Raw genomic sequence first — 14,484 nt, 5'->3', positions numbered from 1 at the left:
AATAGGGAAATATACAATTGAAATTGTTGTCTACATAAGTCCAAGGAAACTATGAAAATAATTCGGTAACTTGCTGGTAATGACATCATCCCAAAATAAAGTACCATTATGATAAATAAATAGATATAAACAATAAAAACTATGCGATACTCATGAATTACTAGACAAAAGATGGGCAAGATTTTTTTTTTTTTGTAGAACCCTCGCCGGCAGTGGGGAAGGGAACGAAACTGGCGCTGCAGAGCCTTGCAGCCCAGCGTTCAACCGCTGCACCACCAGGGAAGGCCCAAGATGGGCAAGATTTTAAAGGAGAAATTTGCAAAGGACATAAGAAAAGAAGGTAAATGCAGACTATCATGTTCATGAACAGGACTCAGTATTAACCTAAAACAGTCTACGAATGCAGTAGTTTTTAATGTTAGTCTATAAATTCATTATAACACCAATCAAAATTTCGTGAGAACTTTATACAACAATTGAGGATAATGTGATCCTAAATTTCATGTGAAAAAATAAATAGGCCTAAAATAGACAAGATAATTTTGTTTTTTTTTTTTTTTTTTTTTTTTTTTTTTTTTTTTTTTAGAGGCATGCTTTATTTATTTGTTTGCTGGTTTGTTTGTTTGTTTTGTTTATACATGCACTGGGTACAGTCAGAAGCGCGGGAGGGTGAGAGAATTCACCAGAGCCAGAGCGGGGAGCAGAGCAGGCAGAAGGACCGAAGTACACTGCTGAGGGGAGCAGCGGGCGGCAGGAGAGGTCTGCACGCCATGTGGGACCCTCCTCTGGTGGCCGGGGAGCAGCCGGGGATCGAACCGGCGCCGCAGAGGCCGCGGGCAGCTTCGCAACCCAGTGCTCAACCGCTGCGCCACCGGGGAGGCCCTAGACAAGATAATTTTGAAGGGAAAAAAATGAGAGAATTTAATCTACAAGATCAGATAAGAAAAATTTATCATGAAGTCATTTTTAAAAACACTACGACTTTGGGCCTCCCCGGTGGCGCAGCGGTTGAGCGCTGGGTTGCGAAGCTGCCCGCGGCCTCTGCGGCGCCGGTTCGATCCCCGGCTGCTTCCCGGCCACCGGAGGAGGGTCCCGCATGGCGCGCAGACCTCTCCTGCCGCCCGCTGCTCCCCTCAGCAGTGTACTTCGGTCCTTCTGCCTGCTCTGCTCCCTGCTCTGGCTGTGGTGAATTCTCTCACCCTCCCGCGCTTCTGACTGTACCCAGTGCATGTATAAACAAAGAAAGAAAGAAAGAAAGAAAACATGCCTCTATAAAAAAAAAAAAAAAAAAAAAAAAAAAAAAACGACTTTTGTTTAAGGACAGGGAAATAGATAAAAGGAATAGATAGCCCAGAAACTGTTTAAATATATATGGAAACTTGGCATAAAGTAAAAATTGCATTCTCAATTAGTGGAAAAGATGAAAAACAATAAATGGTGCTAGAACAATTAGCTACTTACATAAGTAAAAATAGTTCCTTATCTTACCTTACTTAAAAAAGAAATTCTAGGTCCTCATTGGTGGCACAAGAGGGTAAGTCTCAGCGCTATCGAGCTGTCACAGCCACTGCAGCATGAGTTTGATCCCAGGCCAGGGAGCTAACCCACATGGGTTAAGCAGTAGGCCACTCCTGCCTCCCCTGCTGCTCTCCTCAGCAATGTATTTCAGTGAATCTGCCTGTTCTGCTCCCCACTCTCTCTGGTGAATCCTCTCACCCTCTGAACCTCTAGCTTACACTCCAGTTCTTTGTATGCATAAATAAACCTTTAAAAAAAAAAAAAGTAGGGAAAAAAAACTGATAGACCCTGTATTTTATTTTTTTAAAAAATTGATTTATTTATGCATACAAGAGCTGGGGTACAGGCCAGAGATATGGGGGGGGGTGAGAGGATTCCCCAGAGACAGAGTGGGGAACAGAACAGGCAGACTGACTGAAATACACTGCTGAGGGGAGGAGCGGGCTAGACAGGAGAGGTCTGCTGTACCATGTGGGTTGCTCCCTGGCCAGCCAGGGATTGAACTCATACTGCAGAGGCTTCGGATTGCTTCACAGTGTGGTGCTTAACCCCCTGAGCCACCAGGGAGGCTCTGATAGACCCTATATTTTAGAACAGCTTTAGATACACAGAAAATTTGAGAAAATAACACAGAATTTCCATATACTTCAGGCCTGGTTAACATGTTCCTGAACATTAACATCTTTTATCAGCATGGTAGATTTGTTATAATTAATGTACCAATATTGACAGGTTATTAACTAAAGTCCCCAGTTTATACAGATTTCTTTAAAAAAAAAAAAAAGATTTATTTATTTATGCATACAAGTACTGAGTTGAAAGCCAGAGGTTTGGGGGTGGGGGAATAAGAGGATTCACCAGAGAGCGGGGAGCAGAATGGGCAGATCTACTGATTACACTGCTGAGGGGAGCAGCAGTGGTGAGACAGGAGAGGTCCCTGGCCAGCCTGGGATAGAACTTGTGCTGCAGCGGCTGAGGATAGCTTGATAGTACTGTGTCTTTAACCCCTGTGCCACCAGGGAGGTCCTATACAGATTTTTTTTTAGTTTATATAATATTCTCTTTGTGTTCTGGGATCCCTGCCAGTATATTACTTTATTTTTTTCTCTTAGATTTTATTTATTTATTTTTTCATTGAAGAACTAAGGTGTAGGTCAGAGGTGCAGGGAGTGATAAGATTCACCAGAGACAGAGTGGGGAGTAGAACAGGCAGATTTACTGAAATATACTGCTGAGGGGAGCAACGGGAGAGACAGGTGAGGTCTGCTGCTCCATATGTGTGCTAGCTCCCGGGCCAGCTGGGGATCGAACTCAGGTCATTGTGGAGATAGCACTGAGATTTAACTTGTAGGCCACCAGGAAGGTCCCAGGATACTACTTTAAATGTAGTTATCATGTCTCCTTAGAGTCCTCTAGGTTGTCACAATTTCTTAGATTTATCTTGCTTTCAGTGACTTTTAGAGTTTTGACTAGCATTGAATGAGTGACTTACAGGATAACCCTCCACAGGAATTTGTCTGATGTTTTCCTTGTACTCAATCTGGGGCAAATCATTTTGGGAAGGAAAACCACAGAGGGATAAAGTGTCATTTTCACATCATTTCAAGGGTCTATACAATCAACATGATTTATGACTTGATGCTAACTTTGATCACTTGGTTGAAAAGCAAAAAGTTCTGGAGTCTTAAAATTCTAAGTGTAATAAGGGCAAGGGGAAAGGAAACGAGAACTTTCACATACTGAGGTTCTGGTTGAAGTATAAATTGGCAAAAAAGAAAAAAAAAGCAACACCTACACCCCACCATTCTTGGTATTTACCCAAATGAGTTGAAAACTTTACATCCACACAAAAATCTGCACCAAGGTATTTGTAACAGCCTTATTTACAATTGCCAAAGCCTGGTTGCAAACAAGATACTCTTCAGTAGGTGAATGGATAAACTATAGAACATTCAGGACTGAAAAGAAATGAGCTATCAAGTTATGAAAAGACAAGGGAAACCTTAAAAGTGCAATGCTAAGTGAACAAAGCCAATCTGCAAAGGCTACATGCTGTATGATTCCAACTATTTGACATTTTGGGAAAGGCAAAACTATGGAGATAACAAGAAGATCACGGGTTGTGAGGGGGGGGGCGGATTGGTGGAGTACAGAAGATTTCTAGGGCGGTGAAAATACTCTGCATATATCATAGTGATGAATACATGACATTATGTTTGTCCAACCAATGGAAGGTAAACTGTAATTTAAACTATGGGCTTTGCTTAGGGGGCCTCCCTGGTGGTGCAGGAGTTAAAGACAAAGCGGTATCAAACTATTGTTAACCCACCACAGCAAGAGTCTCAACCCCCTGGCCAGGGAGCTAACCCACATGGCACAGCAGACCTCTCCCGGCTGGCCCGCTGCTCCCCTCGGCAGTGTATTTCAGTCAATCTGCCTGTTCTGCTCCCCACTCTGTCTCTGGTGAATCCTCTCATCCCCCGCACTTCTGGCCTGCACCCCAGTTCTTGTATGCATTAAAAATAAATAAATCATTAAAAAAAAATCCATGCCCAGTTTTCTTCAAAAGGAAAAAGGCAAGAACTATTAAGCAAAGCCTAAATGCCTAGATTTTAAACCCTAGAGGATAATTAAACCATAACAACCAGCATCTCCGGGGTTTACAATGTACAAACTATTTCAGACAAGTCTGTTGATCAAAGCACAAAATCAATAAATACAAGAAATGAAATAAACAGAATACTTGACACTGAATGAGATTGTTTTTAAATGTTATCTCTCAAAGTTTTATATTCATATCAGCTCAAGGTGAAGTTTCTTTCTTTTTTCTTTTTTTTGGGACTCTCACCGGCGGCCGGGGAACGAACTGGTGCTGCAGAGGTTGCAGGCAGCCTCACAGCCCAGCACTCAACCGCTGCGCCACCAGGGGAGGCCCTCTTTTCATTTATTTTTAAATGGGGAATGCAGCAAATATACATAAAATAGACGTCACATAAACATCACCCATCATTTATAATTGTTTCTTCGGGGCCTCCCCTGTGGCGCAGCGGTTGAGCGCTGGGCTGCGAAGCTGCCTACAGCATCTGCAGTGCCGGTTCAATCCCCAGCCACCGACGAGGGTCCCACAGGACGCACAGACCTCTCCTGCCGTGCCTGCTGCTCCCCTCAGCAATGTACTTCATCAGTCTGCCTGTTCTGTTCCCCGCTCTGGCTCTGGTGAATTCTTTCACCCTCCCATGCTTCTGACTGTACCCAGTGCTTAAACAAACAAATAAAATTGTTTCTTCTACTTTTTAGAAAGAAAGAATACATAATCCATAATTTTTTTTTTCGCAGAAGAACTGGGGTGTAGGCCAGAGGTACGGGGGGGGGGGGTGAGAGGATTCAACAGAGACAGGGTGGGGAGCAGAACAGGCAGATCTACTGAAATACACTGCTGAGGGGAGCAGTGGGTGAGCCAGGACAGGTCTGCTGCGCTATATGTGGGTTAGCTCTCTGCCCAGGGATCAAACTCAGGCCATATGGTTGATAGCGCTGAGGCCTTCAGCCCTAGGCCACCAGGGAGGCCCACTTTATTCATAATCTTGAAGTCACATTTCCTCATTTTCTTTTTTTTAAATATTTATTTATTTATTATTTATACAAACACTGGGTACAGTCAGAAGCATGGGAGGGTGAGAGAATTCACCAGAGCCAGAGCAGGGAACAGAACAGGCAGACTGACGAAATACACTGCTGAGGGGAGCAGTGGGCGGCAGGAGAGGTCTGCGCGCCATGCGGGACCCTCGCTGGCGGCCGGGTATCAAACCGATTCTGCAGAGGCTGCGGGCAGCTTCGCAGCCCAGCGCGCAACCGCTGCGCCACCAGGGAGGCCCTCCTCATTTTCTTTTTACCCCATATCTTTCTTCCCATAATAACCAGTTATGAAATTGGAGTGTATCACATCATGCTTCTTGTTGTACTTTTACCACACCCATGCATCTCATTGTTTGAATTTGCATTTTCCTATTTCTAGCAAGTTTGAACATCTTTTCATGCACTTACTAATTTCTTCTTCTGTTTGATTCTTTCATCTTTTTTTCATCTGGGTTGTTGGTCTTTTGTTAGACTCTTTCATAGATTCTGGATACAAATCTATAGTTGGTTATATGTGTTGCAAATAGCTCTACCCTGTCCAGTTTGTCTATAATTTGGGTTTATGGTGCCTTTAGTCATATGAACCCCCAAGGACTTCTGAAAGACCTCAGACACAAAAGCCAGGCTTTGGATTAAAAGAGTCGTACCCCGTATTTTAGAAACTTGCTCTATCCAAAATATGAACGGATAACTGTCTCTAAAATAATTAAAGAAACTCTCTGTGACAGGACCAATAATTTGGAGGGTACCTGAAACTAAGAACTGAGAAATTGTACATAGTTGTGAACGCCAATTCTAATTTATGACACTGGATTTTGAATTGGCAAGCTAAGCTTTCTTGTGTGGATTAAGACTCAGAAGGCCCCCATTTCAGATGCAATGTAAGTAATCTGCAGGACTTTGACCTAAACTAATACTCAAAATACCTTCCACATAGAATGTCATTCCTTTGGAATATTCATAGATGTGACTGGAACAAAAAGGTTTTTGGTCACACGTTTGGGAAGTGTTGGGTTAAAACCCATTTTACCTTGGACTTCTTTACAGTCTTTCTTTCCTTTTTTTTTTTTGGACTTCGTTACTATTGACAACTTGGTATGTTCTATGAATTAAGGGCTAGGTAGAATGAGTTTGGCTTCCCAAACTCATCTGACCACAGAACATTTTTCCACGCTTTCATTTTCAGTCATTAAGAACTGGGAAGCAGGATCAAGTTTAAGACGTAAACACTAAGGAGTCAGTAATAATAGCTGTCAGGACTTAGTGCTTATGCTATGCCTGGCCCCATTCAAAGCATTTTAGTGTCTCACAACATTGTCACTATTTATAGTGACACATTGTCATTATTTATAAGAATTAAAAAAAAATAGCTTTGTAGTATAGTTTGAAGTCTGGGAGTGTGATGCCTCCATTTCCTTCTTTTTTTTTTCAGTAGAGCTTTGGCTATTCGGGGTTTTTTGTGATTCCATATGAATTTCATCAATAATTGTTCTATTTCTTTGAAGAATGACATTGAAATTTTGATTGGAATAGCATTGAATCTGTATATTGCTTTTGGTAGGATGGCCATTTTAATAATGTTTATTCTTCCAATCCATGAGCAGGGAATGTCTTTCCATTTCTTTGTGTCTTCTTCTATTTCTTTTAACAGTGTTTTATAGTTTTCTTTGTATAGGTCCTTTACCTCTTTTGTTAGATTTATTCCCAAATATTTGATTTTTTTTGTTTCGATAATAAAAGGGATGGTTTTTTTGATTTCTTCTTCTTCAGATTTATTGTTTGTGTATAGGAAGGCTACTGACTTTTGCATGTTGATTTTGTATAGAAAAATACTGGATGGTCTCACTCATAGCAGGAATCTAGAAAACTTAAATAAGGGACCAGGAAAATGAATATAAGAAAATGAAAATCAAAATCAACAAAAAACTATGAACCAGAGACACTTTTTGGGGGGTGGGGGGCGGGAGGGGAGGGATTGGGGTCAGAATGGGGCGTTTGCAATTGTATGGGGGAATATAAAAATAAAATTTATTATTTAAAAAAAATAAAAAAAAAAAAATCCTTGAGCACAAGTAGAGCAGGGGGGTAGTGGGTCCCAGAGAATGCCTTATAATCACCTATAATTTGGAAAAAAATAAGCAATAAGGGGAAATATTTGATATTATGAAGAAAATGGAAAATTTAATAAACAAAAATAATAAATGAGAATTAGTAAATGGTAAAAAAAAAAGAATTAAAAAAAATAAAATGCATGTATACATCTCTAAACTATATGTTATATGTATCTCTATCTCTGTTTCTACCTATATTCTATAAACTAGAAGGGAAAATTCCAACCTCAGGATAGAGAACAGTGCTTAAATTTTTAACTTTATCTTCAATTTATTTTTATAAAGAAAGAACTAAATATTGATAGCAAATATTACAAAATAATAACAGCTATTTCTGAGTTAATGGTGAAAAACTGGGTACAGTTTTGGTGGTAGTTATTATTTGTATGTTCCTATATTTTGATTTTTATATTTTTACATTTTAAAAGGATAGGTTGTATTAGGAAAAGGAGAAAGAAAAAGAAAGGCACCTGCATAGGTCACAAGTGGGCAGGAGAGCTGCTTTCTATCCTTTTAAACTTCAAAAATAATAAAAGAGTTACTCTTAAGAAAAACAGAAAGGAGCTATACCAAAATAGTAACTGTGATCATTCTTTTATACTTCCTTCTGCTTTTCTATAAATTCCCAAGTTTTTGTAATAAGCAAATCTATAGGAGGAGGGAAACCACCAAAACATTTTGTTTTGTTCTAAAGTTTGTTTTAGCCACCTTTAATCCTAATATCTGAAGTAGTTAATGTCATTATAAAATCATCAAGCACAATCTTACAGATTTTTATACAGCTTCTTATTTTTATACCTCCCCTCCCCAAAACCAAGTATCTATAACTAAATAAGTGATGGAGAAGTCTATCTTACCCTAACAATATTCCCACACTCAGATAAGTGCGTTAAAACCCTTGCATGAGCTTGGAATCATGCGGATGTGAGTCATGTGTGAGATATCAAGTCTATTGTATCTTTAACTTCTAAGGAAAAGAATATATATTTGCTTGCATGTGTGCATATTGTGATATCCTGAATTGTGGTTACTGCCCAGAGACAATAGCCACATTCAAAATCAGTAGAAATTAGGTATTTATTGAAATTAGATAGGGTTCCTCCTAAGTTCTGTTCTGTCAGACATTGCATTGATATTAACAGTTTCGGTAACAGCAGGTGCGAGTGGATAAAATGACTACATCACAATCACATGGGAAGTTAGAAAAATTGAGCATAGAATGGAAACCTTTTTACTTTTGCAGCTATCTAAGCAAGCAAAGCTTGAGTTTCCGAGTCTAGTGACAGATTTATTCTAACATAATTGAATAATTGGAGTTTTCCACTGTCAGAAAATTTTACCCACTTCATTACTTGGCGGATTAAAAGAAAATTTGATCTAGCGTTTTATGGAGCTTTCTCTTCCCAGGGAAGAGAAACTGGGAACACATGACCCTGGATATTATCTGTTTCCGCTGCATCTGACTGAGCATGGTATATACTATATCACTGCCAAGAGTTTAAATTCTGTCTCTCACCTCTATTGTTTCGGAATGATTGAGTTTTAGATGGGGGAAGAAACCTTAGGAATTACTGAATCTCTCTCATTTTACAGGAGAAAAATTAGGGCATGATTTTGGCAAGAAGGATTGAAATTAAACTTACACTATGAGCCAGCAATACTACTTTCTTTTTAAGATTTATTCATTTATGCATACAAGAGCTGGGGTACAGGCCAGAGGTGTGGGGGGTGAGAGGATTCATCAGAGACAGAGTGGAGAACAGAACAGGCAGATTGACCTAAGTACACTGCTAATGGGAGCGGCGGGTGAGGCAGGAGAGGTCTGCTGTGCCATGTGGGTTGCTCCCTAGCCAGGAATCTAACTCCTGCTGCAGAGGCTGCGGATAGCTTCATAGGTTGTGTCTTAACTCCTTGCGCCACCAGGGAGACCCCAGCAATATTACTTTTGAAAGCTACCAAAAAGTAGCCTAAGGACATTCAAAGATGTTCACTACCGCACTTTTTGTAAAGGCAAAAAAAAAAAAATTATAAATAACTAAAATGAAGAATAGCTCCTCAAAGTCACCCTGGTGGCACAAGGGGTTAAGCATCATCACTATGAAGCAATCCACAGCTACTGCAGCATGAGTTCAATCCTTGGCCTGGGAGGTGACCCACATGGCACAGCAGACCTCTTCTGTCTTGCCGGCTGCTCCCCTTAGCAGTGTATACCTGTTTTGTTCCCCACTCTGTCTCTGGTGAATCCTCTCGCCACCACCCCTACCCCCAACACCTCTGGCCTACACCCCAACTCTTGTATGCATAAATAAATAAATGTTTTTTTAAAAAGGCTCAGCACTATGAAGCTATCCTCAGCCACTAAAGCACGAGTTCGATCCCTGGTCAAGGAGCTACCCACATGGCACAGCAGACCACTCTTGCCTTGCACGCTGCTCCCCTCAGCAGTGTATTTCAGTAGATCTGCCTGCTCTGGTCCCTACTCTGTCTCTGGTGAATCATCTCACTCTCCACATCTCTGACCTACACCCCAGTTCTTGTTTGCATAAATAAATAAAATAAATCTTTATAAAAAATAAAAATAAAATATCTAGAACTGTGCTGACCAATATAGTAGCTACTTGCCATATGTGGCTATGTAAATTTAAATAAAGTAAAACAACATTTTCCATAGTACAATTGTTGAGTGGCCACATATGAGCAGTATTGGGCTACATAGATACATAGCATTTCCATCATACCAGAAAATTCTATTGGACAATGCTGACCTAAAAATTACAAGACAAATTCATAAGATCACATGGCTGGGTAGTGGGAAAACTAAAACTTGTTTCAGAAGACTATTACCAAAGTGTTGTTGGCATGAAGGCCCTTTTGGGTCATTCATGTTTAGATGGATGGATGGATGGATGGATGGATGGATGGATTCATTCATTCATTCATTCAGAATAATTTTTTTGTTGCACACTAAGACATGGATTCAGCTCTTGGTAAACAAAGCTCAATCTTTAGTCAACACAGTCCCAGAGGTCTGACAGGACAAATGTCACTCATCAACTATGCACCAAATACCTTTATTGTGGCAGTTCCTGTGTGAGACCTCAGGTAAGCGATGAACAAAACAGACAAAGTCCCTGTCCTTGGGGAACTTGCAATCCCCAGCAGTGCTTTTCAACACTCTGTACATTTTCTGAAGGGCAATTCTTTGTTTCAGGAGCTGTCCTGTGTAATATAGGATATTAAGCAGCATACCTGGTCTCTACTCACTGAATACCAGTAGGATTTATCCTCTAATGTGACAATCAAAAAGGTCTTCAGACATTGCCAAATGTCCCCTAAGGGACAAAATTACCCCCCACTGAGACCACAGGGGAGGACAGACATTTATCAAATTATAACAGATTCTTTAAATGGTGACAAATGTACTAAGTGCTATGATAAGGACACATGGGATGCTTTGAAAATATTTACCAGGGGCCTGAATCTTTTAGGGGTAGATGAGGAATGTTTGCCTGAGGATATGACAACGTTGTCTGCTTTAAGCCAAACATGGAAAGAACTGGTCTACCATGGTCATAATTCTAAATAAATAAGTCTGTGTTAATGGTTTGGGGAAAGGAAGTCAGATATAAAAGTACAAAGACGTCAGGCTCCTCTAGGAGAGGTAAGGAAGGCTGGGTTTTGATGCATAATTATTCATTTTTGATCCTACTATCTAAAGCTCACTCAACTGGCACAGCTTGGGCAGGTTGCATGAATTTAAGACTAAACCAACTAATGAAAAAAAGGAGGCCAGCTACAGGTCCTGTCTTCCTCACCAGGGAGCTGAATAAATACTAAAATACTAACTACAAAATGAGGTCATAAATATTAAAACAAAATGAGAATCACATCAGGATTTATCACATTTCTCATTTCTCTAAGAATTTGAACAAAATCTCCCTCTGCTCCACTCCAAGACGTTACAACAAAAATAAATCCTCATAGTGAGAAATGGAAAAGACCTGTTAGATCACCAAATACCTCCATCCCTAGTGGCCACGGGAGTTGGGAGTCCCCAGTTGGAAGATGTGATCAGACCTTTATTCCTTTCCTTAATGAGGCCAAAAGGGACTCCTTGGAGCTAAGGCATCCATTTTAATATTTTGAGAATTGTGTTTTTAAAACACCTTTGCAGGGCCTCCCCGGTGGCGCAGTGGTTGAGCGCTGGGTTGAGAAGCAGCTCGCAGACTCTGCAGCGCTGGTTTGATCCCCGGCCACTGGCGAGGGTCCCACATGGCGCGACAGACCTCTCCTGCCGTACCCGCTGCTCCCCTCAGCAGTGTATTTCGTCAGTCTGGCTGTTCTGTTCCCTGCTCTGGCTCTGGTGAATTCTCTCACCCTCCCGCGGTTCTGACTGTACCCAGTGCTTGTATAAATAAATAAATAGATAAATATATTAAAAAAAAAAAAAAACCCCACTGGTTCTCATTTAAAAATAAATAAATAAATAAAACACCTTTGCAGTCTACTTTAACTTCCTCATTTTTTTCTCCCCTGACAAACAGTGGCCCTGGACTATGAGAGACTGAGCTTAGCAATTTCTTGCCCTAACTATTTTTTTTTGTAGATAAGACACTAAGGCCCAGAGAGAGCAAGCATGTGGTTCAAAGTTGCACAGCTATCTTTTTTTTTTTTTTAAAGTGACTTCCCTGGATCCTAGAGCTATTTTTTTTTAAAGATTTATTTATTTATTTATACAAGCACTGGGTACAGTCGGAAGCGCGGGAGGGTGAGAGAATTCACTAGAGTCAGAGCGGAGAGCAGAGCAGGCAAAATGACGAAATACACTGCTGAGGGGAGTAGCGGGCGGCAGGAGAGGTCTGTGCGCCATGTGGGACCCTCACCCAGTGGCCGGGGATTGAACCGGCACTGCAAAGGCTGTGGGCAGTGTCGCAACCCAGCACTCAAGCGCTGCGCCACCGGGGAGGCCCAACAAAGTTGCACAGCTATCTATGGCAGAATCACCCTCAGATCTCTTGATGTCTTCTTTCCCCTACATTGGAAATAACAAATACAAATATGTGTTTCTGTGTGTATGCATGTAGGATAGACTAGAACAGAAAAAGGACAATGGAAATATCAGTGAAGTCCAAATAAAGACTAGCATTAAATAGTAGTAATGCATAATAGTACAAATAGTAACATTAGTAGTAATATTGAATACCAGTAATAGAAGTAATAGTAGCAATATGTAATAGTACCAGTACTGATAACAGCAGTATGATTTAATAGTATCAATAATAGAAGCAAAATAAATAGTATGTCACACTGTCAATAAGAATATTAAAAGCAGTACCAATAGTATTGATCTTGTTTTCTCAGTTTTGCCAAATGTTTCACGGTTAGGTAAGATCTTAACAGTAGGGGAAACTGGGTGAGGAGTGTTAAGTAATCTGGGTACTATTTGTGCATGTCTTTTGTAAATATAAAAGTACTCCAAAATAATATTTTTTTTGGAAAGTAACTAAAGGTACATTAAAGTAAGTTCAAGAAAAACAGAAGTGTTTAAAGAAACCACTTGTAATTCTGCCCCTAAATTCTAGCCACTTTTCAGAGCCCAGTGTGTCCCTTTTCAGGTATTTTATGTTTATTCAAACACAGACACAAGTTTTAAAACACTCTATCTCCTTCAACCTTTCAAAGGATCGTTAGAAATTGACAGTACAATCAAATGAGGAAACCGAGGGTCAGAAAGATAAGTACCTGGCTCACCCTCACAGCTAGTAAACATCTGGGACTAAATTCAAAGCAGACTTGACCTAAATTCAAACTCCACATGTTCCCCAGGTCCAGGAGGCTGTGCCCTGGACAGGATGGCTCAGCCCAAGGGGCCTACTTCATGTTCCCCAAGGCACACAAGCTGGTAGGAGCTGCATCTGCCTGGAGGGCAGGAGCCTCCTTGACTGGCCAGGAAGCCTCCCTAATGACTAGCACCACCCTCCACTTCCCCTCCTCTATGTCAAGGGGATGGCAATGCTGGTCATGGCCATAGTTGATGTAGAGAATTGTGAGTTTGAGTTTGGCTGTGATGAAGGATGGGGGAGGGGTATATTCTGTAAGAATCAGGAAACATGGAGGTATGGAATTTCATAACATGTTAGAGCAAGTCCGTATTCCACACTTAATGGACAAACATTTGGGGTCCTCTGATGTTTACCAATAGCAGAGGACTCAAAACACCAAATAAGCCAGACTCTCTTTCTCAAAGTAAAGTGGTTCCACTTGCTGGGCATGGGAATTTTCACACATTTAACGTCAAAGAGAAATTTCTGGGAGGGATGTCAGTGAATCATCAAGCCAGTCACCATGTGCAAGGGGCTCTGAATAGGAGGAAATCGGAACAATATATGCTGAGTTTTTCAACACTGGCCTGTGGGCAGTTCAGGATCCTGTGTGACCTTCCCAACAGAAATATCACTGTTGGATGTATTAGCAGAGTGGCACACTGAATAATCCACTAACAAAACAAAATGTAAGTGTTGCCCCTCAGAAAGGAGGAAACTCACACTGGGTATGGACCATAACTCTGCCAAGTCCAGCGTTATACACTTTTATCTACTCTTACTTACCCTCATGTCTCTCCTGAGCAATGTACTATTATCATCCCCAGTTTACAGGCAGGAAGCTCTATCCAAAGAGGACGTGTGATTTATCACACAGCCACAAAGCAACTGAGAAAGGGTTCTAACCCACGGCATTTGATTCCAAAGCAGGTGCTTTCTCTAAATGTTTCAAAGTAACTTTAGAAACAAACTCTATATATAATTTCCTAAACTTAAAAAAATAATGACTTCTACAGCATATGCTATCCCCATGCTTTGGTTTATATTCTGAGACCAGATGGCAAAATAAAAACGAACAGTCCTTTCCAGTACTCACACAAGTTCTGGTCACACTTATCTACATTCAAGATCTAAAGACATTTGATATGGAGCCCAAGGAACAGATTCCACAAAATGAGTTTGGTAGAAGATGTTTACCTTTTACCCCCCCCAAAAAAAGCAACTCAAAATAACAACTCACATATCTTTTCCCAACATTTTTGCATGAAAGCTTTAAAGCTGAAAATTTCATAGGAAACACTAATATGCTATTCAGCTAGAAACTATCATCAACACTTTACTTCACTTTTTTCCAGTTGTTTTTAATATGTGCCAAGAACTTTGCATGCATTATCTCA

This window comes from Talpa occidentalis, unplaced genomic scaffold (assembly GCF_014898055.3).
Source record: "Talpa occidentalis isolate TD23 unplaced genomic scaffold, MPIMG_talOcc4v2.1 talOcc4.17, whole genome shotgun sequence".
Lineage (NCBI taxonomy): Eukaryota > Metazoa > Chordata > Mammalia > Eulipotyphla > Talpidae > Talpa > Talpa occidentalis.
Note: the sequence above shows the minus strand (reverse complement) of the source record.